The following is a 27,361-nucleotide window of genomic DNA, read 5'->3' as shown; positions in this document are numbered from 1 at the left end:
GCTGAATTTGTCAGGCAGAAGATTTGCTATATCTCCTGAGTCCATGAACGTTTCCATTTACCAACAGTTTGGCACACTGTTGTGGGCTACCTTAGAACTTTTGAGTATAGCTAAAGAAAGCCTTATGGTTGTCCTTAGCCTGGGATGCTATCTTTATCACCAAATTTGCTTTGTTGGACTTAGTTTGTCCTCTTAGTTGTCTATTCAGTTTGTGAGAGTTTTTATCTTTTTAGGTGTTACACTTCCTAATTTTAGATATGACTTTGTTTTCCTTTGTTATACAAACTGTTTAATTTTGGATTCCACCAGTGTGGTTAGTTTTGGCATTTCTTCTGGTTGGCACAGCAGCCTGTATGTAATAATTGATATGGTTATACACAGCTATAGTGAATAATTCTGCATAGGCTGCTGTGTTATCTGGGTTTGAAGGGGTTTGAAATTTTGACATGTTATCACTTAATAAAATGTAGTTTGCTATGGAGTAGTCCTTAACTATTACAAGGTTTTCTGGGGTTACAGAATCCCTTTTTATTTCAAATGATACTGTTTTATGGTCTAACCTTACCAGAAAGTACATGTCATGGGGTGAGTATCAGGTCCAATATGTTTGTACCTCTAGTATGCATATCCATTAACTGGTCCAAGGTGTTTGGGTTTATAAAGTGTAGGAATCTTTGAGCCTGCAAATTTGGGGTTGTGTAGGATTCCAAGTTTACAGAGGGATAATTAAAGTCTCCCATGAGTATGGTAGTTGGTTAAATGGTGAGTGCCAAAAATAGGTCTAAGTATGAGATATAGGGACATAGAGGGTGACCTGTAGCTTGTTAGGATATGGTATGGGACTTTGTTCAGGGTAATCTGGACAGGGAGAAACTCCAGTGTGTTATCCTCTTTAACCAACCTTAGAGGTATGCTTGTTACTGATGTAGATTGAGGCACCTCCACCTTTTGTCCATGTCTGTGCAGTTGCTGATCTAAATGTGTGGAAGACACCGAAGTCTTGCACTGCTGGGATACTCTCTGCAGCTTTAAACCATGTCTCAGTAACTGCACAGATGTCCCCATTCTCCAAGGTGAGGAGAGCCTGGATGGAGTGGAGCTTCTTGTTTAGACTACTGGTATTAAGCAGTAACACCTTTAGATTTTCTTAGGTAGACTTTGCTATGTTGACAGGTTTGTCAGTTTGGCATAGCCTAAAAAAGGCTTTACAGTGGAGGAGAATGTTTTAGCCAATATTCAAAACCTTAGATGGGACATGTGCAGATCATCATTGGCAAAGCAACATGGTGTGTTAACCATGTCCTCTCATGCTGATAGATATTGGATTCCCCTAGAGTGACACCAGAAACTAAGCCATTTATTAAAGTTAATCATATTTTGCTCATATTATGGCATCATCCTTAATGAAGATAGAATGCTGCTCAGTGATAGCCACATACCCGCCTGTGACATAGTCAGCCAGGAATTTAACCCTGGATCTTCTGATTTACATAACTTGAATTTCTCACCTGGTTTTCACTGTCAGCACAAAAAACTTCATAACTTTATATATTTCAGCCATATAACAACTTACTCTGATGTACTTGCTTAGATCTTAACTCTACCTGATAAATACCAAAAACAGAAATGTCTATTACAAAGCCTCTGTTTTCTTTAGCTATTACTGATTTGTTTAACTTTGCCTAAAATCTGAAACAGTAGTGACTTACCTAGATTTTTTCTCTCTATCACGTGTCAAGCCATGATTGCTTCTTACTCCACTAAGAGGTCAGTGAAGTATTTTTTATGGTTAGTACATAATTATCTTTTACATGGCTCTGGCGACATACCTGTCTTGTTTTTACATCTCCACCATGTGAAAGCATGTTGAAAAATAAGTGTGTTTGATGCCACACGAATCTATGAACAGTTTTGTCCATCTTGCAATACTGATTAATTAAAAACACTGCTGATTCCAATTTATCTGGAATGTTCATCTTATAACAATAAGAAAATATGTGAATCCAGTTAAAACAGCTTTTGCTAAACAAAACTCTCATGAACCTTTGAATTTACATTTGTATATTTTCTTCCCCTCATCAGTAAAGCTGTTTTAAACAACCTAATCTGTCATCACATTGAGTTCCATAACTTAAGATTCTAGTGTTATAAAATACTTCTCAACTGTCCAGGTTTTCGCAGAATGCCCAGATTTTTGCCTCATATTTTTGATCTGTTCCTCATTAAATTTGTGGTTTTTTGAAAAATCATTGGTGACGGAAGTCACTAAATAGTGACATGTATTTGGTTTTCAGACTTTGTATCCTTCAAAAAATGCATCCTAACACAAATCATGTTACTCTAGTAGGTTTCTAAGTTTATAAGAACAATATTTAAAATCTGTTCCTATTTTTAGGCCTTTGTCCATCTATTGTTTTAGGCTTTGTCCAGATTTATTGGCTAAAATGTCGAGAGGTATGGTTATAATGTTCATAACTCAACCTCTATGTAGCTAATGTCAAATGTCCTGTTTATGTATTCCAGCTACAAAGGGCCACTAAAGTCTTAGAGAATAATGTAAACTACATGTTGATATTTTTTTCAACAAATGCAGTCTGTAAAAATCACATTTTTCCAGGAAGTTTGAATATTCTCAGTTTTGTCCCCATTCAAAATGCAACAAATTAAAATAAAGTGAGTTTTTTACTATCTAGGGCCCATTACACACACAAAACATCTCTTTTCCCCTCATTGCATCTTCCATAATATTATTTATATATCTTATCTTCCATAATATTATTAATATTTCTTATCAGCAGTCACTTTTTGTCACATTTCAAAGTTGTTTGTAGGTCTGTAGATGAGCTTGAAATTTGTATTTTTGCCAGTTTTTCCAAGCTTTATCTCTGTTATACATTAATTGCCTACTAGAAGGGGATAGCCAGGGTAAATGGGTGATTGGGTGAATTTCACTCTCTTTTTGTCTAAGAACATTTCATTCTCTTTTTTTCTAAGAACAAGGCTATTGAAAATGTCAAGAAATATTATATTAAATTTTAGAACATCATTATCCAGTGGTAGGGAATAGAGGATGGACCAATTAATGTTATTAAGGATGTCATTAAAGATCTTGGAATTGAAATTTGAGAGGTTACGGCAGTCTTTATAAAGGTGCTGTTTGTTATGGTGATTTGCTAGTCTCTGCACATAAGTGGGATGGTGATCACTGAGGGAGTCTGGGAAGGTTTTTGGAGAGTCATAAAGGTTTGGATTTGAGACTAGGATTCAGTCCAGAGCAGTCCCAGTGCTATTAACTTTGTTGAAATGAATATGGGAAGCTATGAGTTGTTTAAATCCATGCAGACTGATACTAGTGGTAGGGTAGTCTGATGTGAAGGTGTGCCAGTTAATAATGACATCACCAAGAATTATTATATCATGAGAAATGGAACTAGATACCCAGTGTAGGATGTCTTTCCAGACTAGGGATGTTATTTCCTGGGGGACTACATAGGGCAATTATACATAGTGCTTTATCTTGATTTCATTTACAGTGAAAGACAAGGATCACAGCAAAGAGGAATTTAAGTAGAGAAATAGAGGAAGAAGACACAGAGATATGATTAATGGTTATAAATATGATTGCTACATCCACCCTTTTGTATTTAATCTGTCAGAGCAGAGTCTTTCATATGCGGTTTGAGCCAAATTTCTGTAAGAATGTCTGGGGAGTAATGAATGATCCGGGAATGAAATTCAGAGACTTTTTTTACTATACTTTGAATTTTCATGGATATGATTTTCAAATTTTTAGTAGATGTGAGGATATTGGATATTATTATCTGTCCTAGCATGACTGGCTGAAGTTTTGTAAATACTTGTAAATAATTGCAAATTGTCCCCCCCCCCCATTGAACAAACCACTCTGGACACACAAAGCCATTTGATGACCTTTATTATATATTATCATAACATGAACTTCAAACATATAAACAATATCAATTGCCTTCAGCCACAACGATCCTCAGGGCAGCATAACAACTCACCCTGCTCGGACACCTCACGGAAGCGTACCTGCTCACCCTGAAACTTCCTCCACTGGGGCAGCATACCTGCTCACCCCCCCCCCACAAATAATAGGTAGCATACCTGCTCATGTTCCACCACACAAAACCATTGGCCAAATCAAACCACATCCTTAGAGGGGGAACAGAAGAGAACAATCCTGTCTCTCTTCTCTGCTCCAACCAACGAAATCTTCCTCCACCAAAAAAATGGAGAGTGTGAGGGACCAACTCACGCCAAATGTGACTACTTCCTTTAGCTCCCTATACTTAAACCCATCCTGAGTCCCACCCTTCCTTACCTCAGTTCCTTAACTACTCCAATCCCCTTTCACTACCTACATTGCCAAGACTCTAGTGATTAGCCAATCCCTTAATCCCTAGCCTAGCTCTTCCCCACCCCCCACCCTCTCTCTCCACTTACTCGTGGGTCCAGGACAACTTTGTTTGTGCCAAACCGCATTTGTCCCAGCCACCCTTTGAACAAACCACTCTAGACACACAAAGCCATTTGATGACATTTATTATATACTATCATAACATGAACTTCAAACATATAAACAATATCAATTGCCTTCAGCCACAATGATCCTCAGGGCAGTGTAACAACTCACCCTGCTCGAAAATCTCAGGGCAGCAAACCTGCTCACCCTGAAACTTCCTCCACCAGGGCAGCGTACCTGCTCACCCCCCACACACAAATAATAGGCAGCGTACCTGCTCACCTTCCACCACACAAAACCATTGGCCAAATCAAACCACATCCTTAGAGAAAAACAAAAGAGGACAATCCTGTCCCTCTTCTCCACCACCAGCCTGATCTCAGGCTGTTCCCCCTCCTAAACCTTAACCTGCAGCATCTCTTGTAGAAAGAGCTTGAGATACAAATTAAACAAATCCAAACCAGTTTCATTCAGATGAACTCAATCCGTATGATACCAACCTACCTCACCTTGCCCAAAATCACCATGCTGAATGATATGTATCCCCGATTTTCTTAGCTGCCACTCCAATGTATGGTTAACAAACCTCCTGGCCCTTTCAATAGCTTTATAACTGCACGCCTCCCTCCAAAACAATCAAGGAATCAACTCCGACCACACAATTTGCATACCCGGATACCTATCCCATAGTCTCCACAAATCCTGCAAAATAATCCCTGCTAAACACTTCTTAGTGAAAATACCCAAGTCATTACCTCCCAAATGAATTATTATTATATCAGGACACACTATCCGCAATTTAGCCTTCTGAAATTCAAATATCAACCTATCCCAATGCATACCCCTAACCCCATGCCAAAACACAGAACATCCTTAATAAGATAAACCCAAATTACTTCGATCCTCCCTGATTAAGGCACGCTTCTCAGCCCAGTGGATATAAGAATGCCCAAAATGAGTATACGCTTCCCTAAAAGAAAAAGAAAAATGGCTAATAATCACAAACAGTACTATCTAATATAAGATAAAAAGGCATTTGAGGACCACCTGCCCGCCCTCTTAATAACTTCAACTGAACTACCCTGTCTAGCCAAATCCAAAGCCCTCCCAATTCTAAAAGAATGAACTGCAAACTTCTCAGCCGGAAATCCCATGCAACCCAAAATCCTCCCAATTAAAGTAATAAACCTACTACTAGAAACTACCCTGCCATCCTTTGAACAAAACACCAACCCCTCTGAACACCCCAACCTCCTACTCCTAAATTCTGTAATCCAAGTTACTGGGCAAAGACAAAGGTTCCTGTCTGCTTTGAGCACTACCGTACATCCTCTACCCAACTGATCCATCTTGCTTTTCTGTATTACGATGTTGACCTCCCTCTCAGTCACTATAACATCCTTCCAACATAAGGAACCTAACAATTTCGATACCCTGAAAGCACCAAAATATAACCACGTGCACAGAGTGCCCCACATAAAATAATCCAGCGACCCACCATGTAATAATCCTAAACCCTGTAACAAAATCTTCAATATTCCCCTTATAATTGGCAACCATGTATCCCTACACTCCACCATCACCCTCTCCTACCCTCTCGACATATGTCCTAATGTCCAGGACTTTGTAAAATCTTGCAACCCCCCCCCCCCAACTTAGCAAAATTGCTAATAGCCACCAGATCCACTTTAACTGTCTGCAAATACTTACCTTTCTCCCAAGCACTAGCCACATATCTTAACAATAATTCCTCTGACCATACCTGTACCTCTTCCGGCAATCGCAAAACAAATTGATTAAAATCAAAAAGAGCCCTGCTGTATGCCTTCTTCATAGAAGAAGCCCAGGAATGCTGCACCAGATGTCTGACTATCCTGTCCCAAGATTCCACACCTCCTCCAGCAGTGTTTCGGGCAACTCAACCACCGCCGGAGCCAACCCTCAAAATTTGCAAAACTGAAAGCGGGACAAACTATCAGCAATATCATTCTTAACACCAGGCACATGTACCACTGTAAGAGAAAAATTTATTAACAGCCTCTGCAATATCAACTTCCGCAATATCCTCAACAGCAATTGTGCCCTAGTTGTCTTCTTTTGTAACACCTTCACCACAGCCATATTATCCGAATGAAAAACTACCCGCTTGTTCCTCAACTGCTCCTTCCACACCACCAAAGCTGCCCATATCGGCATCAGTTCTAAAAAAGCAACATCACGCCTCCATTCCTCATTCCAGTCTGGAGGCCATTGCACTGCAAACCATCTTCCCCCAAAATAAGCCCCCATGCCGATACCACTCGCTGCATCCATAAACAAATGAAGTTCTTCCTGACCCACCCAATCCAATTGCCAAAAGGAAATCCCATTAAATTGTTGCACAAAACCATCCCACAACTTCAAATCCTCCCACACTAGCCTGGTCACCCTAACCCAATGATGTTTGTTCCTACCCCCTTTTAGCATCTAAGCTAATGCCCTGCAAAACATCCCACCTGGATGTACCACTCAACAGGCAAAGTTCAGAAGATCCAACAGTTCGATGACCGAACCAACCCGAATCTTATTCTTGTCCAACACCCCCCCCCCCGTATAGCTGACCGCAGCCTCTCTATCTTATCCTGAGGTAGACGAAACAATCCCCATTCCACATCTACCATTAACCCCAGGAAATTCAGGGCTCTTGCTGGACCTTCCATCTTGTGCTGTGCCAAAGGTACACCCAGTTCCTCACACATAATAGTACATTTCTGCAACCCCTGTTGAGCCTCCACCCTCCCTTCCCCGATTAACAAGAAATCATCCAAATAATGCACTGCCTTTTGCGTTCCCACCCTCTGATTCCAAATCCAATGTAAAAGGGTACTAAATTTCTCAAACGTTGCACATGCCACAGAACAACCCATTGGCATGGCCATGTCAAAATAGTACTTACCACCTATCTTCATCCCCAACAACAGCCAATCCTCCCTCCTAATGGGCAACAAATGGAAAGTTGATTCAATGTCAACCTTAACCAACCACGGCTCCCAAAATTCCCTGATCACCTGCACTGCATCGTCCAAAGAGGCGTAACACACCCTAACTTCTTCATCCCCAATAAAATCATTCACTGACCTCCCTTCTGGAAATGAAAGATGAGGAATCAATCTAAACTCGCCAGGCCGTTTCTTTAGCACTAAACCCAATGGCGACACCTTGTAGCTAACAAAAGGTGGTGTATCAAATGCACCCCACAAACACCCTGCCTTACACTCCTTACCTACCAACTCTTCCAAAATGTCCTCTTTCCCTTGCACTGAACAGAGGTTCTTACAACTCCCCCCCCCAACCCCACCATGGACTTAAAAGGAAATCCTCATTGAAATCTTTGAATGACCTCAGTCTTAAGAATGAAATCCGGACACTGGCAAAGCAATACCTCCACCTTAATGGGAAAAGGCACCCCTCCCCCTATTTCCACTAAAGGATCCCATTCCCCTGGGTCCACGAAAATTGCCCCTACCTCAAGCTGTCTGTAATCCTTGAGAGGAAAGAAAATCTCCCTCTCGGCCCATACCAGTGGTGTTCCATGCACCAAAACCCTGCTGTTCACAGTAAGCCACAGAATGATTTCTTCCACGTCTTGAGCAAGTGTGTGCAAATTTGCACCCAACCCATGAACAAGTACCCTTGTTAAATGACCAACACACCCCACCTGCCTCACCCATGCTCATCTTCCTATTAAACCCACCAAAGTTGTCCATCATTGTACCCAGACATATCTCAGGATGACGCACCTCCCACCACAGAGACTGGTCAACTGCTTTCCGTTTATGGAACCACTCATCATACCACAGCCATGCGTTCCCCAGCCTCAAATGTTGTGCCTCCTGAATGGTGAGAAAATACCCCAAAAGGGGCAAAGCCAATGCTCCATCCTTCTCCAGCTGCACTGCCATGTAAAAAATAAAGCCAACCACCCAGTTGTCCCAAGTCCTGGGCATAAGCTTACCTGTCCTTTTCCTACCCAGCACTGCTAATTCCGCCAACAAATCCTTGCTAGTGTCTGACTCTGCTTTCACTAACCTCTGGGCCCCTTCTGCATCTAGCAGTTCAAACACATCCACGTACTCAGCTTTCCAGATTTTTTCTTTCACCGTCCCCAAAATGTACAGGGTTAAAATAACCCCTCTATTGCTCTGTCCCACCTCCTGGGTAGCTACCCAGTCTCCTGGCCACAGCCCAAAATCTGATCCTACCTCCAAACCAGTCAAGCTGTCCTTAGAGGCAAGGTCCACTCCAACCATCTGTCCACCCAGACACCTGGCTGCCTGTACCAACCCCCTTTGCACTCTGTCTGACACTGCTTCTCCCCTTTCCATATCCCCATCCAACAAGACCTCATCAACTACCTGCACCTCACCATCCTCACCACCTAGTTCCCTAACCATTGGTAAATTAATATCATTACCTGCACCTTCGCCTTGCAACGTACTGGGAACAGCAGTCTCCACTGTAACCATCTGTTTCTCTGCCTGCTGCCTTTTCCCTCGGCCTGGAGTCATCACAGGGTGCCGTCTCTTTCTGTCTGAAGCTTCCACTCGCTCCGCCTCAGACCTCATCATGTCCTGAAATAATTCTTCCACTTGGGCTATGATCGCCTGCCATTATTGTCGCAATTCTGGTAACTTAGCCATCTGTAAAAAAGAGCACAATGTTCCACAAACCCGACTACCCTACTCCCCCAACCCCTATAATGTTTCCTTGCCCTATACCCCACCACTCTCTACCAACTCCACTACTTACCTATACTCTGCAGCCTAGAACCACCCCTTGCATAGATTACCTGCTAGGCATACACTCTTATCAGTAGCTAATGCACATACTTCCTCCATAAATAAAATATCCCCTGCCTAGCACACTCTTCACCCTTCCGCTGCACACCCATTCAACCACACACTTCCCTACAGCTACCATCCCCTGCCCTATCACCACCAGATGTGTATGTATGTAAAAAAAAACTATCCTCTACCCACCTACATTCAAGCCACACAGATACCAGCACCATTCAACCCCCAGAAGCCTGCAACCCTTACCTCTTTCTTCTGGACTGCAAATCCTTATCTCATGAGAGGTAATGGCCGAACTCCACAGTGTGCATGTGCAAACTGGCACCCGAACAGCCAAAAATGAAAGGAGCAACCGAGAAACCACCAGGGAAAGCAAAAGGGAATCCCCACCACTACCAACGCTGATGGAAGCTAGCGAGGACAACCCCACATAAGGAATGGCTGCTGGAAACCACGTGCATATGTGGAAACCAAGAAAAGACACCAGAGACTGGAGAAAGCCGCAGAAGCCCACAAACCCACCAGGGAGCACCCAAGGATCCAACGGACACCAAGGCAGGACTGGATTACAATGCTGGACCCCCCCACAGCTTACCACGACCACCAGGGAACATGCTGAAGACCAGAGAAAGCCACAGAAGCCCACGAACCCACCAGGGAGCACCTGAGGATCCAACGGACACCGGGCCAGGACCGGATTACAACAGTGGACCCCCCACAGCCTACCACGACCACCAGGGAAAATGCTGAAGTCCAGAGAAAGCCACAGAACCACACAAACCCACCAGGGAGCACTAGGGATACACCTAACTCGACAACCTAGACAGGATTACAGTGCTGGACCCCACAGCCAACCGTGACCACCAGGGAACACACCGGAGACCAGAGAAAAGTCACAGAAGCCCATGAACCCACCAGGGAGAACTAGAGGGACACCGAACATGACATACCAGACCAGATTACAGAGCTGACCCCCCCCCCACACAGCCTACCAGGACCCCAGGGAACACTTTTTATTTTTACCAGGCCAACCCACATGCTACTACCTGACCGCATGGCCCAACCAGGAAGGAGGAACGACGAGCCCGGCCTAGCTGCATGGCTACACTCAACTGCATGGAAAAGGCCTAACCCACCACGACCTGCCCTACCAGCCAAACAGAGCCACCACTGGACCATCAGCAAGCACCTCAACAACTGTGAAACAACAGGAGACACAACAGGATACCAGGAAGCACCTACCGCAACACCCTGCCTACTGAACCCCCAGAGAATCACACCAATACCCAGGTAAGCCAAGCACCACACTCATACAGACAGAACCCACCAACCATTCACCCACACGCACTCTCCTCTCAGTAACCTTCCATTCCAGCAAGCCCAACCTATATTCCCAAACTCCATCCCCACCTTAAAATTACTTACAGAGAACACCAAAGGGAGAGGAGGGAACTAACTCAGTTAAACTAATCCCTTCTCTCCCCACCATCCAAGGCCTACCTGCATCCACAATACCTGCAGGTCATCTGGATGTAAGCTAGCTGTTACTGCACCACCAACTTATGCCAAATATGGCAACTTTCTTTAGCTCCCTACACTTAAACCCATTCTGAGTCCCACCCTTCCTTACCTCACGTCCTTAACTACTCCAATCCCCTTTCATTACCTACATTGCCATGACTCTAGTGATTAGCCAATCCCTTAATCCCTAGCCTAGCTCTTCCCCACCCCTCACCCCCTCCCTCCACTTACCCGTGGGTTCAGGACAACTTTATGCCAAACTGCATTTACCCTGTGTTATATATGCCAGCATGACTAGCTACAATTTTGTAAATAAGTTTATGTTTTTTGATTACTACTTTGATCTCTCAGATGCCCATATTCTCCAGCCACTACACCCAGCTCCCAACTTTCCTTTAACTTTAAACCAGTTTGCACATCTTTTGTCTGAAAATTACTTAAGAAACTAAAGCCTACCACCCTGTCTGCTGATCTACTCCCTGCAGAATCTCTACAAAAATCTGCAGATGCCATAGCATATCCCATTGCTATCCTGACTAATAAAACTATAACTGAAGCATCCATCCCCTCCATCTGGAAGATATCCCATGTCATCCCACTCCATAAAGGGGGCAGTTCTACTGACCTGTCAAACTATAGACCCATAGCTATTCTGTCACCCTTGGCTAAAATTATGGAAAAATGTATCCATAATGAACTCCTGAACTATCTTATCCATAATAATCTTCTAGCCAACACCCAATGTGACTTTAGACCATTCCATAGTACAACCTCAGCCCTCCTCTCCTTCTCTAACATCATTAACCAACACTGAAACAATAATAAACTTTCCTCTGCTATCTTTCTCGATCTTTTGAAAGCCTTTGATATGGTAAACCACCAAATACTCATAAACACTTTGAAATCAATCTCCCTAGAGGACCAGGCCTTCCACTGGTTTCAATCCTATCTCAGTGGTAGACAACAGGCTGTCCTATGGCAGAGCAAACTATCCACCCTTTTACCCATCACCTTCGGAGTACCCCAAGGCTCCATACTAGGTCCACTATTATTTTCCATTTTCATCAATGATTTGTATAAGGTCATTCCAAATGCAACATGCATTCGATATGCGGATGACTCCCTTTAGTATGCTCTGACACTTCACCTACAGAGTTGCAGATTCTATCACAAAATACTTTTAACACAGTTGAAAATTGGCTCCTTAACCATCATCTCATGTTAAATCTTAATAAAACCAAACTGCTGCTTTTCTCCCCCACTTGCAGGTCTACCCCTACGACCTTTACATTAAAATCCAACAACGGCACCATTATTTCCCCAGATCCCTCAACCAAACTCTTAGGAGTTATAATAGATGACAACCTTAAGTTTGATCTGCATATCAATAAAACTATTAAAACAGTTAATAAAAAACTTGGTTCACTATATAGGATCAAGCCCTTCCTAACACCATTAGCCAGAACTGTAATTGCTCGTGCACATCTACTCTTCACCCTCGTCTATGCTTCCCCTCTATTTAAAAACCTCAGCAAAACTGACCTTAATAAACTTTCTAGCAGCTACAATCACATTGCTAGATTTGCTACTGATGCAGCCTACAGAACTCATCACTGTCATAACCTAAATCTACTAGGATTGCTTGAACTGCCTAACCTACTTCAGGTTAGCCAACTAATAGTTGCACACAAGATCCTCTACCAAGCAGATAAAACACCTGTACTTAAAAACCTCATCACCCCCTACAGTAAACGTAGTGCACTTCGTTCTTCTGAAAGACTACTAGTTCAAACTCTAAAATCCAACAACACAGCCAGAGAATCTCTATTAGCTAACTTTGTTGGCAAAAATTGGAATTCTCTTCCTGCTAATCTTACATCTGAACTCCCTCTACCTCAGTTCAAGAAAAGTCTGATTCAGTACTTAAATTATGGCTATGTCTTTGTCCTAATCCAGACTAACTCTAACCATCACTCGTGTGCACATGGAGGACTTCTCCCTACACTTTGTTTCTTAACTTGTATATCATCTCCTTGGATCTACTACCAGGTTAGCCTACTAGGCATTCAATACCCTATCATTCTTAAAAAGACTGTCTAGAATTTTCCATCTGAGTAAAAATGTAATAATTTGTTTGTATATATCTGTTTGTTGTGTTTGTTTACATCTGTGTACACATTTTTTTATTTGTGTTTATTTTGTGTTTTAAACTGTAAAAATGTAAAAGTTGTTGAATGTATTTTTTGGAGCTTTTCGCCCCAGGCCTTTGCTGAAAATGAACAAGTATCCAGTCGGACTATCCCGGTAAACAAATGTAAAATAAATAAAATAAATAAATAATAAATAAATAAAATAAATTTATATAAGATGTCTGAATCAAACAGTATTTTACTGGCTGACCAAATGTATATGTTTTTAAAACGAATTCTGAATGTAGGTTATGCCAGTCAGCTGACCTAGATGTGATGTCATCGTGTGCCACAGCTGAAAGGAATAGAATCTCCACAGCAGCTGTTTTCTGATATGAGACAGTAGAATTCTCATAACAGCTTTCTGTGACTTTAAAAAAATTCTGCTATAAAAGCAGGTGCAGAGTCAAAGTCAAGTAATTCAGTAGTAGTTGTAGTTGTTCAGTTGTTGTTCAGTAGTCAGTTGTTGTTTTCCAGATCAGCAGTTATCACTCAGAGTTTTACAGAGCTGTTCAACAGAAATAGTAGTAGTTGCTATTCTAGTCCCTGAGGACCAGAAAACAGCCTGAAGAGTGGATATATATTCTGATTTTGCCTTGTAGAAGTAAGATTATGATCTTGTTTTGCTGAGTTAATTAGATTAGACAGGGACATTTAATCTTTCGGCAGTTAGGGAACTACTTTTAGATAGAGTTTTTCTGCATTCAGTGAAAAACCTGTCCTACAGTGTTATTTTCTAAATCCTGTGTGTGAAAATATGTGGTTTGTTGGAATCAGTTATTCAGTGTATAAATGTTTTGAATCATTTTATTTATTAAATAGTTTACTACCTTTTATTGTGGCTGGTTATTTAGCAAGTATTTTTAATAATCTGAGAGTGTTTATTCTTATTATGATAACACCAAGGCCGCTCTGAAAAGCCTTACTGCTTGGATTACATGTTACCCTTTATACCAATATTTATTTACCCAATATAACTGAATACCCCTTTTGAAGGGTTTTGTGATATGTGACTAGTGGCAGCTGTTACCTTGACATTTGGGAAAGAGGAAATATCAGGTAAATCTATGACAGTTTTTCCCAAGTGTGTTTGTATGTGTGAATATCAAATATTTAAGAGTGAGTGCGTCAAATGCCTAGAACTGAGGCACAGTGTTCTGCAGTGGTTATTGTGAAGACTCATTTGGGGACCTGGAGTGAAGCATATATTCCAGTCCCAGGTTTGGAGCCTGCTGCTGTGTACTCTTAGGCGAAATTGTATATTTCAATTCATGCTTTCAGTGATGCTCCCTTACTGGAGACAGTGGTGAGGATTGGGGCTCCTTCGTTACTGCCCCAGGTTTAAGTGGGGTTGTCATAGATGTTACAGTAGAAGAGGGAGTAGGTGGAAAAGAGATGCAGTCAGGACCTGGGTTTGGGTGGACATCACTGCATAATATGATCTTTTTACAATATGTATACACTAATAAGGGTTTAGGTATGCTAGGATTAAATTTAAATTTTACCTTAAATGGGTTGGGAGAAGGGTTAAGAATTTTATATGAAAATGAGATGGGGTTAATCCAAATAAGCTAGAAGCAATAATGATAGTGAATGTCTGGCAAGTGACATAGGCAGTGTGAGTAAGGGTGGGGGTTGAAAAATAGGTGTGATAGGTATCATATAGCATATAAGGTATGATAGTAGAAGTAGATGTATGGATAGAAAAATGAGGAGCATATATGGTGTGTATTAGAAATAACAGTCTTGAAGGCAATGACAGAGAATAGATGGTGTGTGTATATATATATATATATATATATATATATATATATATATATATATATATAATTATGTTATAAAAGGAAATAACAAGAATAAAAAGAATTAAAAATAATTATCCAGGAATTTGAATAGCTATGTAGAATATGGGTTGCTAAGAATGTGAAGCAGAGAGAAGGCTGAAAGGAGAAGAAAGCAGACAGCTGTAGAGATATAACATCTACAAAGAAGAAAAAAATGCTAAATAGAAGGAGTGTAACAGGAGGCAATAGTGGATGCAATCAATGAAATGGAGACTGATGAGTGCTGTGGAAGAAAGGTATAACTAGATATTTGGAGCCTCAAAGGTGGAGGATATGGATAGTATCATTTAAGCAGTGGGTGTTAGTGACAGATAAGGAGTAGCAGAATGATAAGTTACTTGGATAGAAAGATGAGGAGTTATTTTTGTGTAGGTATAAAACTAAGAATAATGGAGATGGGTAGGATTTGGGGGTAGGATAAGGCAGTGGAGTGAGCTCAAGTGAAGCGAGAGTGAACAGATCAGGCTGCACCAGCTCAAATGACAAAGAAGTATGGAAGGGGAGGAAAAAATATCTGTAGACTTAAAGGTGAGCAAGGTAAGAAATCTTATCTGGTAGAAAGAGTAAAAATAGTAAAGAAGGATGGACGAGAAGGCCACATCTTCCAGTATAAAAAAAATTACCAGAGAACTTGTTAGTTTTAGGGGGAGTATATGTTCTCTACAAAATATATTGCCCTATTTATTACCGAGGAATATGACAGCTATGTTATACATGGCAGTAAATAACATACATTATTAATATGCCTCTTTGTCTTGGTCCTTAGTAGAGTAAACGTTAGTCTTGGATGTTGTTTGCTGGGCAATGATAGTTTGATTGAAGCCAGTTCGGTGTTATATTTGACGGAAAAAGATAGTCAAAGTAAGACAGAGAGGGTTTGGCTATAATGTCTAGTTGTATCAAGTTTCATGAAGTCCATCAAATTGTTTCTTTAAATGATCTCCACAAAACCACCAACTTCATAAGCAAGAAAATACAGCCATTGTCTTTAACATTTACTATAACAAGACCAACCAAGAACCAGAAAAACACCACTGGCTATTTTTTTTTGATTAATGAATTTATTACGTGTGTGAGCCTTCAGATATAAAGTGTGGCTTTATGCAGGCATCATTATTCTGAAGAAGTCCATACGATAGGACGAAACCTAGGTCAATCATTGTTCTTGTGTTTGTTTTTGCAATAAAATCCATTTTCGGCTTGGACTTCGTTCTCTTCTTTACCTTCTTGGTGATTTACTATAACAAGAACTAGGTTCAGAGGTCTCCATTATAGCACCCAGGAAAAAAATTGACAATCCACAAATCTTCCTGAGGTCTTTTCTGTGGGTTAACTCCAAAACTGGTGAAAGACCACCTCCACTTTAGTAATCTTTTTCCTGAACCAAAGCTGTATAAAGAGGTAAGACCCACAATATATAGCTAGTACTTCTCACTGTCATACACAAAATCCATTACCTATCCCTACAGTCAACAGCCAGTTCTCATTTACAGGGCCTAGTCCTTCCTACTCCATCCTTTTCAAGTTTGGCATTTGACTGATGCTGAACCTGATCCCCACCCTTCACTTTGAAGGTAGAAAGCCCATGTTATGCTCCATGCAGCATTTTCTGGATTATTTTTTTTTAATCCCAATATATGGTATGTACTGCTTCTTGCAGCAATTTTCTTTTATAGTAGAGCATTGCAAAAAAAAAAAAAATACTGCCCAACCAAATGTTTGCAGAGGTGTTTTCTAATGAAGTCTAACATTTTTTTTTTTTTGCTGGGGGGAGCAGATTGCCTACAGTCCATGCAGTAGGTTTCTTTCCCTGCACTTCCAACTTATAAAAATATTTATCTGGTTACTGCACCTTGGGTAAAGGCAACATTTGACTGACAGTGACCCTGGTTATTGATTCCACAGTTTGCCCAGCTATGTGTGGGACATTGGGCTATCTCAAAGAAAGTATACTTGGCCATCAGTTTGCAGAAAAGTTAACAGTGTGGCATATCAAATAAAATATTAAGAATGAATCAGCTGTGAACTACAGTCTATTATAAGGATAATGCAACCAAGCATGAGGTGACAAATCTGGAGCACTTCTTGCAGACAACTACAAAAAGAGCATAAAATCAAGTCAGCTGACAGTAGAGTATCCTGAATTCATAGCAAGAAAGACGGTAGTCTGCTAAGAATGAAGACCCTAACTTAGTATGTCATTGGACAGCAAGAAAATAAGTGCATCTTGACAAAAGCACTAGCACAAAATGCTTATTGAAATAGGATGCAAACCTTGTATTTATTTGCACATAAGGCAATACTGAAAAGAAAAAAAGAAATGCACCCAAAAATAAATAAAACTGAGCTGTCATACAAATGTTAATGCAAAAAATGTATGAATTTGTTAGTAACAAACTTCCTGTTTGTCTCTTAAATATTAGCACAGGGTATATACTAATACTTCTTTGAAAATGTTGTTTTTTTTTTCTTTTGCCTGCTACCACTTCTCAGGCTCCTCCACTGTCAGCTCACTTTTCATCTCCCCTCTAGGATCCCATTGCATATTCAAACCCTACCAGCCCTCAATTTAACCCACACTGAGATGGTCTCCTTGCCAGGACAGCCCATACACATGAGTGTCCCCAATCCCAATATGAAGATTCTGAGGGAAGCAAGTGTTCAAGCAGAAAGAGTGGAAGTTGACCAGGTAAAAAGTCATTATACTGCAGACTGAAGTATTTGTCTTTAAGAGCTCCACCCCAGAGTCCTGATACTAGCTGTGAAATGAGAACGAGAAAAGAGGCAAGGTTTATGAGGACATGCATGGCCTGTACCCTAGAGCAGCCATGCCTCCTTAGCCATTACTCTTATCCCATTGTGGTGATCATGCCTAACCTTGGTATCCACCAGCACTGAAGGAATGATCCATTCATACTAGCACACTCCCCTCCCCACAGATGGACACATCCATCTTCCTTGCCAGCTCTGTCAGTTACCTGAGTCAATAATGAAACTCGTCACTTGGGCTATAACTCAGACCTTATCCCTACATATTTCAACAGAGATAAATTATTAATATGTATGCAAATGTAATAACATAAAATGATGGCAAATGAAGAAGTTCTGAGTCTACAGAATGTGTTGAACTGTTACAGTGACCATCATATAGCTGCCTCTCACATACCCTTACATATTCTTTTCTTATTCTGTCACCAGCTGCTTTAAGCTCCACTGATGACTTACTCTTCACCTTTACCTCATAAAGTACATTCAAGATGCTATCAATCTGTATCTATGAAGCAGTATCTCCTAAAGAATAACTTGAATAACCTATCTTTCAGCTGCTACTAAAATCTCCTTTTTACACCTCTCTGTCTTTCCACATCAGGTTAGTTCTTCACACTTGCCTCACCATTGAGCAATGTAGTGAATTTTATCCATATGTACTTATGTTTCTATCTGCTAACATATACATTCAGTATTTAAAAAATATCCAATCATACTTTTGACCCACTGCTTAATTATTTTCCTAAAGCCCAAATAGATATAATTAGGTAGGACTCCCACAAACGTGTTTTTGGATCACAATAAGGCTCCCTGATTTTATTCCTTTGTAGCTCATGTTCAGAGACTGGCCTGAGTATTCAAACAGGACTTTCTGCAGCTGTCCAATGGATCAGCATAACAAAGCCTTCATTCTAACAAAAAATCAGGTGGAGATGTTATGATGGGGAGTTAAAGACTGTTACAAGACCTGTGATTATTACATGCTCAGCAATAACACCTACACTATAGATTGTGTAAATTTTGACAATAAAGACAACCCTGGAACATATAACAATTGTTGGAGTATATAGACCAACAAAGTCAAGTGCTGATGGCCTAGGGGATTCATATATTTCTTGCATGAAACACAGGAGGGAAGAATAATAGGGGTTGGGGTCTTAAATTTACCAGAAACAGACTGGTGTAATATAGCAATAACCCATGCCTGGGTGTGGGTAATGCTGGATTTACCCACGGTTGGTGTGGATTGGTCACGAGGGCGAAGCCCGAGTGGCCAAACAAAGCTAACCGTGGGTAAATCCAGCATTACCCACACCCAGAAGTGGGTTATTGCTATTATACAATTACATTATTTAAGAAAAAAATTACTTTTCTTAAATAATGGCATTGTATAATGCCTCCTTGCTGCCCTTCCGCAGCTGTCTGGTATTCTGTGGCAGTTCTGATGTACTGTGCATGCATATGCCTATGCAGTACATCAGAGCTGTGGGCAAAAGCAACGGAGAAAGCAAGATCTCCATTGCTTTTTACAAACTGTTTCGCTATGTTAAATGGGTTTAACATAGTGAGACAGCTTTAAAAAAAGCAACCATTGCTTTTTTTAAAACTGTCTCGCTATGTTAAACCCATTTAACATAGCGAGACAGTTTTGAAAAAAGCAACGGAGAAAGCAAGATCTCCATTGCTTTTTGCAAACTGTCTCGCTATGTTAAACTCGTTTAACATAGCGAGACAGTGTGAAGCAACGGAGATCTTGCGTTTTCCGTTGCTGTAAAAAAAGAGTTATAGTAATGGAAAAAGTCTGGGCGACCGGACCTCTTTCCATTACTATAACTCTGATTTACAACATGCACGCTGACCACTCAGTGTGCACGTTTTTGAATATTAATGGGGGGTCGTTGTATAATATTGCTTCAACAACATTAGTAAGAACATTATTTGCAATGTATGCTCAAGAACAACAATTGCTTCAGATTGCAAAAAACTACTAGGGGAAGAGAACATACTAGGCATTGTTTGTGTTCCTAAAAAAAATACTGTTACTTCATGTCAAGTTTTACCACCACTGATGTGCAATGATTATGGGTTATAAAAATCAATTTCTTGCTGGAGAATTCTGTCATACTAAAATCTAAACCAATGCACAGAAGATTATTAACAGATTACATGGAAGCAAAATAGTCACTATGTAAAACTTATTGGAGTGATGTATTCAGTGGAAAAACTGCAGAAGGAATGTGGAAGGTTTTGAAAGAGAAATTGTATGAATACAAAAATAAAAAAAATGTTTACATCAGGATCAAGGCACACATTGTCAGGAGGATATATTTCCATAAGAACAGGATACTTGTTTAAGGTGAGAGATAAAAAATATAAGAAATGGAAAAGAAGTTGAAGTACATCTTTAAAAACTGAAATATACAAACTGGACATACAAATTAAACATAGTATGAGACAAGATCAAGAACAATTTGAAGAAAAGTTATATAATGATATTGAGCATAATAGGAAACCATTTTCTAGATATATAAAATGTGGTAGTCATAAAATATATAAGCTGATAAACTGTCTGTAGATTCTAAAATTTATTCTCAGACACAACATATTATAAATATATTTACAAAATCTTATGCAAAGCAGTTTGGCTCTTCAAAGGGGATGACAAATTACCCTAGTGACATCCAGTAACCTCAGATACTGAAATCAAAATAGATTATATTGAAAAAGAATTACACAAAAAGGATCCAAGCAAAGCACTGGGAAGATATGAAATTAGTAATAATGACTTGAGAATACTTTGGCATACATTTACAGTGTCATTATATTTGTTATTTACTAGGTTATATAAATATGCAGAGATTCCACATGATTTGAGACATATACTTGTTAAACCTGTCTTTAAGGAAAAGGGAAGTAGGGCAAACCCAGAGTCATACAGACCAATAAGTTTACTTTCATGTTGTGGAAAAATAATGGAAAAGGTTATATTGGGTAAATTATTGTTAGAATTGGAAAGGTTTGGACTTAAAACCACATATCAGCATGCATATGTTGAAAATAGATCTGTTATCACCTGCAACATGATGTTCTTAAACAGTAAAATAACAGCTGTGAATGAAAAATTGTGATATGCTATAATTTATATAGATTTAACTTCAGTAGTTGATAGGGTCATACATTAAACATGGAGCAATAAAGTAGAACAACTAAGTATTGATGTATTCTTGTTTATGTATGTCTGTGTGTGTGAGTGTATATGTGCATGATAGTGAGAGTGTGATCGATCGAGACATTCCCCTGGATTCAGCAAGCAGCCATGCAGGAATAAGTTATTCCTGCATGGCAGGGACCGTTCCTGTTCAGCATGACAGCGCACCATACATATGTATGAAGGCGCGCTGCCATGTTCTAAAACGGACACGGTTCCATGTACGAACACAGGGGGTGTGTCTGAGAAAAGAGCTCTCACAATGCACATGCCCCTGCACTCCAGAATTGCCTTTTGGCAATTTAAAATGAGCGAGAACATTCGTAACACCCCCAACCCATCAGGATAGGAAATCTGTTCAAAGCCATAAGGGACAATTGTCCCTACCAAGGCAAACATTGATAGAATAACACACTTAGCATAAGTACATAGCGCACACCTCCCACCCCATCAGAGTAAGGAATGTGGACAAAGCCAAAAGGGACAATCATCCCACAAAGCAGAAAGTTTATACAATAACAGGTTCAGCATTAGCAGGGATATTCTGAAGGGTACAAATAAAAAACACATCAATTATATTTTTTTATAAATGCGATAAAGTTTAAGCATAGCTGCTTGGGTGTGCCTGTTGCTTAGCTATGCTTAGTCCAGCTTAAACAGCACAAGAAGTTAAATAGCAAGAAACATCCAACTTAAGCAATACTGCAATAATGTATTGGTTAGAGTGTATGCTTTGCAAGCAGCTATTCCTGGTTCAATCCCCACTGTTATCAATTTGCATTTTACATGTGAAAGCAGTACATAAACATGTTTTTATAATGAGCTATTAAATAACATATATTTGTTAACCAGAGTACTGTAGTAGGTCTAGATGTGAGGTGTCAATTTAATACATTTCTGAAACCCCATATAAACACAAGTGCCCCATACAGTATAGTCACACATGAATAAATGTAATGAAAGTACATTGGGGAATGTCAGGGACAGTAAACAAATTTATAATATGTAATGAATTACGAATCAATCCCATACAGCAGATAGTCTATAAAATAAAAAAATAAGCAATGCTAAGCATTGCACAGCTCTGCTTACCAGGTGTAAGCATTGTGTAAATATGACTGCTAAGCAATAAGTAGCCCAGCTAAGTGGATTTGCCCATTGATAAGCAGTGCTGAACCTGTCCTTTAAGCACTGCCAACCTTAGCTAAGCAGGTTTTCCCATAGCTTAGCTTAGCTCAGCATATTCAAAACCATCCAATCATAGAAAAGGCCAGGAAATCAGCCATATTTAAACCCTGCAGGCTGGAATACAGCTCATAACTGGTCGTAGCTTCTCACTGTAGGCATATGGCAGGTGTTGGTGAGGGCATGCGCTTCCGGGTGCAGAGCTGGGGCATACAGGAGTCAAAGGTCATGGTAGAACTTCTGGTAAATAACCATGATGAAAGACTACCGCAGGGCTGGTACCAGGGCTCCCAATATAAAGTGGAAGCCTGGGACCATCTCGCCCTTGATCTCACCAGTGCCACTGGTATCCCTCAGACTGGTGAGCCTGTCTGGCACCACTATGCCGACTTGAAGGAGAGAAAGAAGGAGATCTTGGATGAGTGGGTCCAAGAAGCAATGCAGAAGAGTGATGTCCCAGCAGTGTGTAAAAGTATTCATATCAATAACTGTTTACCAAAGTCCAGCCTGTGTATGTGATGGATAGGTATGGTTAAATATTTCTCTATTCCCTTTACAACTGCAGCTGAGTGGGCTGTGAATCAAGAAGCCCATGCCAATAGGCTGCAAAGGCTAGACATTGAGGCTAGTGAGTAACAATCCTGCTTGTAGTAGTCATACCAAATAAATATAAAGTAGTAGAAAGTTACCTGGCAGTATAAAAACTGTATATGGGTTGTACTGAATAAACCCTACAATATGACAGTAATAGTCCCATATAGGTGATATTTCAATAAAACTGTAACTGCCTAGCAATAAAGTTCTAAATCCTGGGCTGGTTGTGTTTGCTCTGGTATTGTATGGCATTTAGTGTTGCAGTCTCTGAATAGTAATATTGTGTTAACCACTGTTACCCACACTGTGCTACATTTAAAATATGTCTAGGAATGACTGTATAAAGTAAGTACAAGGTATGATTATACAACCAAGAAAGACTTAGACAGAAAACAAAAAAAAAGTAGATAGCAGTTTCTAAATAGCTCACTCTGATGAAACTCAAATTGTTGTATTTGTAGCACACACAGCCATGGTTCAAATCCTGGGAGTGGGAGTAAGCTGTATACATAATCATACCTCTCAACTGTGCAGAATGTCCAGATAATTGGCGCATATTTTTGGCCTGTTCCTCTGTCTCCCTGGCAAATCACTGGGATGATCTCAGAATTGTAGTAGTCACTAAATAATGACATACACTTGATTTTCAGACATCAGATCCTTCAGAAAATGTATATTAAAACAAATCCTGTTACTCCAGCAACTATCCAAGTTTATAAGACCAATATTCAAAATATGTCCCTATTTGTACCCCCATGTTGTCAAGCTTTGCCCAGAGTGTGTACATTAAGAGATTGAGAGGTATGTGCATAATATTAACTAGGAATCTGGGAATATGTGTAGAAACAGTCAGGTAGTGTTAACAAACATCCCCCCTCAGGTCTGTCAGATAAGAAAACTGTAACTGCCTGGCAATAAAGTTTTAAATCCTGGACTGGTAGTGTTTACTCTGGTATTGTATGGCCTGACATGTAGCATTCACCAACATCTGATATCAGAATAGTACTGTTGTGTCAACCACTGTTTCTCACACTGTGCTACATAGAAATATATGTCTAGGAATGTCTGTATAAGACTGTTGTAATTACAAGGTTAGATTGTACAACGAAAGGAGACTTAGACAGAAAACACTGAAGAAACAGACACCAGTGTCTTAATAACTCACTCTGAAGAAACAGAAATTATTATATTTTTAGCAGATACAGCCATGGTTCGAATCCTGGCAGTGGTAGTAAGCTGTATGTGTAATCATACCTCTCAACTGTACAGATTTAGCCAGAATGTCCAAATATTTGGCTTATATTTTTGGCCTGTTCCTCTTTTTTACTGTCAAATCAGTGGGATGATTTCACAGTTGTAGACACCAAATAATGACATACATTTGAGTGTCAGACTTCAAATACTTCAGAAAATGTATATTAAAACAAATCTTGTTACTCTAGCAACTGTATAAAAGTTTATAAGAGCAATATTAAAAATACATCCCTGTTTGTACCCCCATGTTTTCAAGCTTTGTCCAGATGTTGTGCATTAAGAGATTGAGAGGTATGTGTATAATTACAACTAGGAATCTGGGAATATGTGTAGAAACAGTCAGGTACTGTTAATAAACATTCCCTCTACAGGTCTACCAGGTACGAAAAGTAGAATTTAGCTATAAGACAGTTGAAGTATACACTGTGTACAAACATACCACTGCCCAAACCAAGGCCATGGGGTATTGTAATAATACCTGTAGAGTAATGATTAGAGCAATGATCATTAAAGTTGTGAGTACTGCAAGTATATATAAGTTGTTAATTGACTTCTCTCTCTCCCCACCACCATATCTGCTACAATAATCTAAACACACAAATCAGTGGGTATGTTTATATCAAACCTACTGTTGGGACTTATGTCCTATTGTTCAACAAATATTGAAATGTGTTTCTATTAATGTTATATGCTGAAATACTGTCATTGGTGGCCTGTTGCTATTAATGTAACCTGCATGCTGTTGTAATGGCCACTGTGGTTCCACATATGTATGTGTTCTGTTTGCTATGCAACTGTTCCAGATCTGGTGTTTTGAGCTAATGGGAATATCTATGTATGCTATTATAACTAATACTGGATTGTGTTGACTATTACTAACCCACATATGTTTTAAAACTGCAACACCATAGCACGTTTGGGAAGGCCAGTCCCAGCAGACCCACCTCTCCCATCTCATCTGGCTGTGGCACCAGGCCCTTGCATATCTGAGACCCACCCTGGGACCCCATCATCTGCTTGTCCTGCACCACCTTCAGGTGGAACTGTCTTAGGGGATGGGGCTCATCCCCCCCGGAGCAGACGCAGACAGGATCTTGCCACCTGAAGTTAGGTCTGGGGATTGATGCGTAGCGAGCTCCAAAGGGAGTTTGGAGATCTGCTACGCCAGCTTGAGGACCATGTGGCACAATTAGAGGGTCAGCCTGCCCTTCCTGCTCAGCCCTCAGCACAGCCACCTTTGGGGCTGTGAAGGTGCAGTGGTGACTGCCCATGGATGGGGACCTCAGTCCCACTGATTCCATTTGGGGGCTGATGGGCTTCCGATTTCCAAACACCCCTCCCCGTCCAAGGTGTTTACCCTCACATGTGTCATATACCACCCTGTATGCTGTCTTGTCTGTCTTCCTACCCAACCTACCTCCCCAAATATACTTACTATCCTTCCCCAACATCCCACTCTCACCTTAAAAAAAGGGCAATCTGTTCAAAAAAAATTTTGCCCAAAACATAGCTGTCCATTTCACTCACATGTCCACTGGACGCATGTAATCTGGTCTAATTGGCTTCACAACACATTATTGTTGTCCTCACCCCTCTCTCAGGGGGTTGAGGAACCACAACCCAAGCTGCGGAAGCCCTTACAAATGCCTTCTATGAACACCTCCAGGACTGCATGGATCAGGCAATCCCAAATAAAACCAAGACTCTTTCCACAAAGGGCAAACATCCAGTCTGGTGGACCCCAGCCATTAACAAACTTTACAATAAGAGGAGAAAGCTATTACATGATAGAACAAAATCCATAAAAGGGAAGTCACCCCTGATCATTATTAGTAAAAAAATACGAGCACTCATAAAATCAACTAAGGCCAATTTTGAGAGAAAAATTGCCATGGATTCAAAGGACAATCATAAGGCCTTTTTCAGCTATGTTAGGAACCTGGGTGGAAACTCCCAGATATGCTCAGAATTAGTCCAAAATGATACAAAAATCACTGAACCCACAGACATTGCCAACATACTGGCAGACAGGTTCAGTGCAAACTTCACCCCCTCTCCCCCCCTAAAGGAGAGATAACTATCCCAGCAGAGGGTAGCCTCCCAGACATCTCAAATGTGCAGGTGAAAGCTGCTCTCTAAAGCTAAAAACACAGCATCAATGGGACCGGATGGTGTCCCCGGCTGTGTGCTACATGAGCTAAATGAGGAATTAAACCCGCACATAAGGCAACTGTTTAATCTCAGCCTTACCACAGGATACGTGCCCAAGGAGTGGCGTACGGCAACTGTGGTCCCACTCCACAAAGGCGGTGCCTCTACGGACCATGGTAATTACCCCATAAGCTTAACAAGTCTAGTCTGCAAAGCTATGGAGAGGATCATAATGGAGCTCATAAACAAAGATATAGGGACTTGCAGACATTGGACCCGACCCAGTTTGGCTTCACAAGGGCAGATCATGCCTTTTGAACTTGGTCGATTTCTTCGAAACAGTCACCAAGGCCATTGATGAGGGAAAGGTAGTCCATACAGCCTACCTCGACCTTGCAAAGGTTTCGACACAATACCCCACTGGTATTGTAGAAAAACTTACCAGCTTAAATGTAAACCCATATGTCACAACATGGGTTGCAAACTGGCTTAAGGACAGAACCCACAGGGTTAGAGTTGCTGGCGCTATGTCAGACTCCAAGCCGGTCACAAGTGGTGCCCCACAGGGCTCGGTCCTTGGCCCCCTATTGTTCGGCATCTACTTCTCAGAAGTACAGGCCAACATGGGAGGACTTTGTTGACAAAGTTTGCAGACGACTGCAAACTGGGCCATAGTGGAAAGTGCATCGGACACGGATATCCTTCAGAAGGGACTCACGGAAACAGATAGCTGGTGCCAGAGCCATGGCCTGAAGTTAAATGCCAAAAAATGTATAGTCATACCCTTCGGGAAAAACAAGGTAACCCCAAGCTACCATATAGGTGGCAATCCACTAAGCACAGACGAGGTTATCCGGGACCTGGGGACCCAGGTTGACAGTGGCCTTTCTTTTGACACTCACATTGCTAAAGTGGTTAGAAAGACCTTCTACATTGCCCACCTGATCATGAAGGGATTCACATCCAGATCTAGTGAGGTCATTGTTCCCCTGTACTCTTCACTTATCAGACCAATGATCGAGTACAATGCCCCATTCGGGATGTATCTCACCCGACATCTGCAGCAATTGGAGAGACCCCAAAAGTTCCTCACCAAAAGGATAAAGGGACTCCAAAATCTGTCATATGCTGCCAGATTGAAGAAACTCCAGCTCTATTCAGTTGCATACCGTCTGCTCAGAGGTGACATGTGCCTGACATACAAGGCCATGTCCAACCCGAATTAATGGACATGCTCCACCTCAAAAATCCAAATCCACCAAAACCACTAGAGCAAGTGACTTAAACCTTAGCATGGATATAAATAGGACGTGCTGGAGGGATAGATT

The sequence above is a fragment of the Protopterus annectens genome, chromosome 7.part1, assembly GCF_019279795.1.
Source record: "Protopterus annectens isolate FY-2018-M chromosome 7.part1, PAN1.0, whole genome shotgun sequence".
NCBI lineage: Eukaryota > Metazoa > Chordata > Ceratodontiformes > Protopteridae > Protopterus > Protopterus annectens.
Note: the sequence above shows the minus strand (reverse complement) of the source record.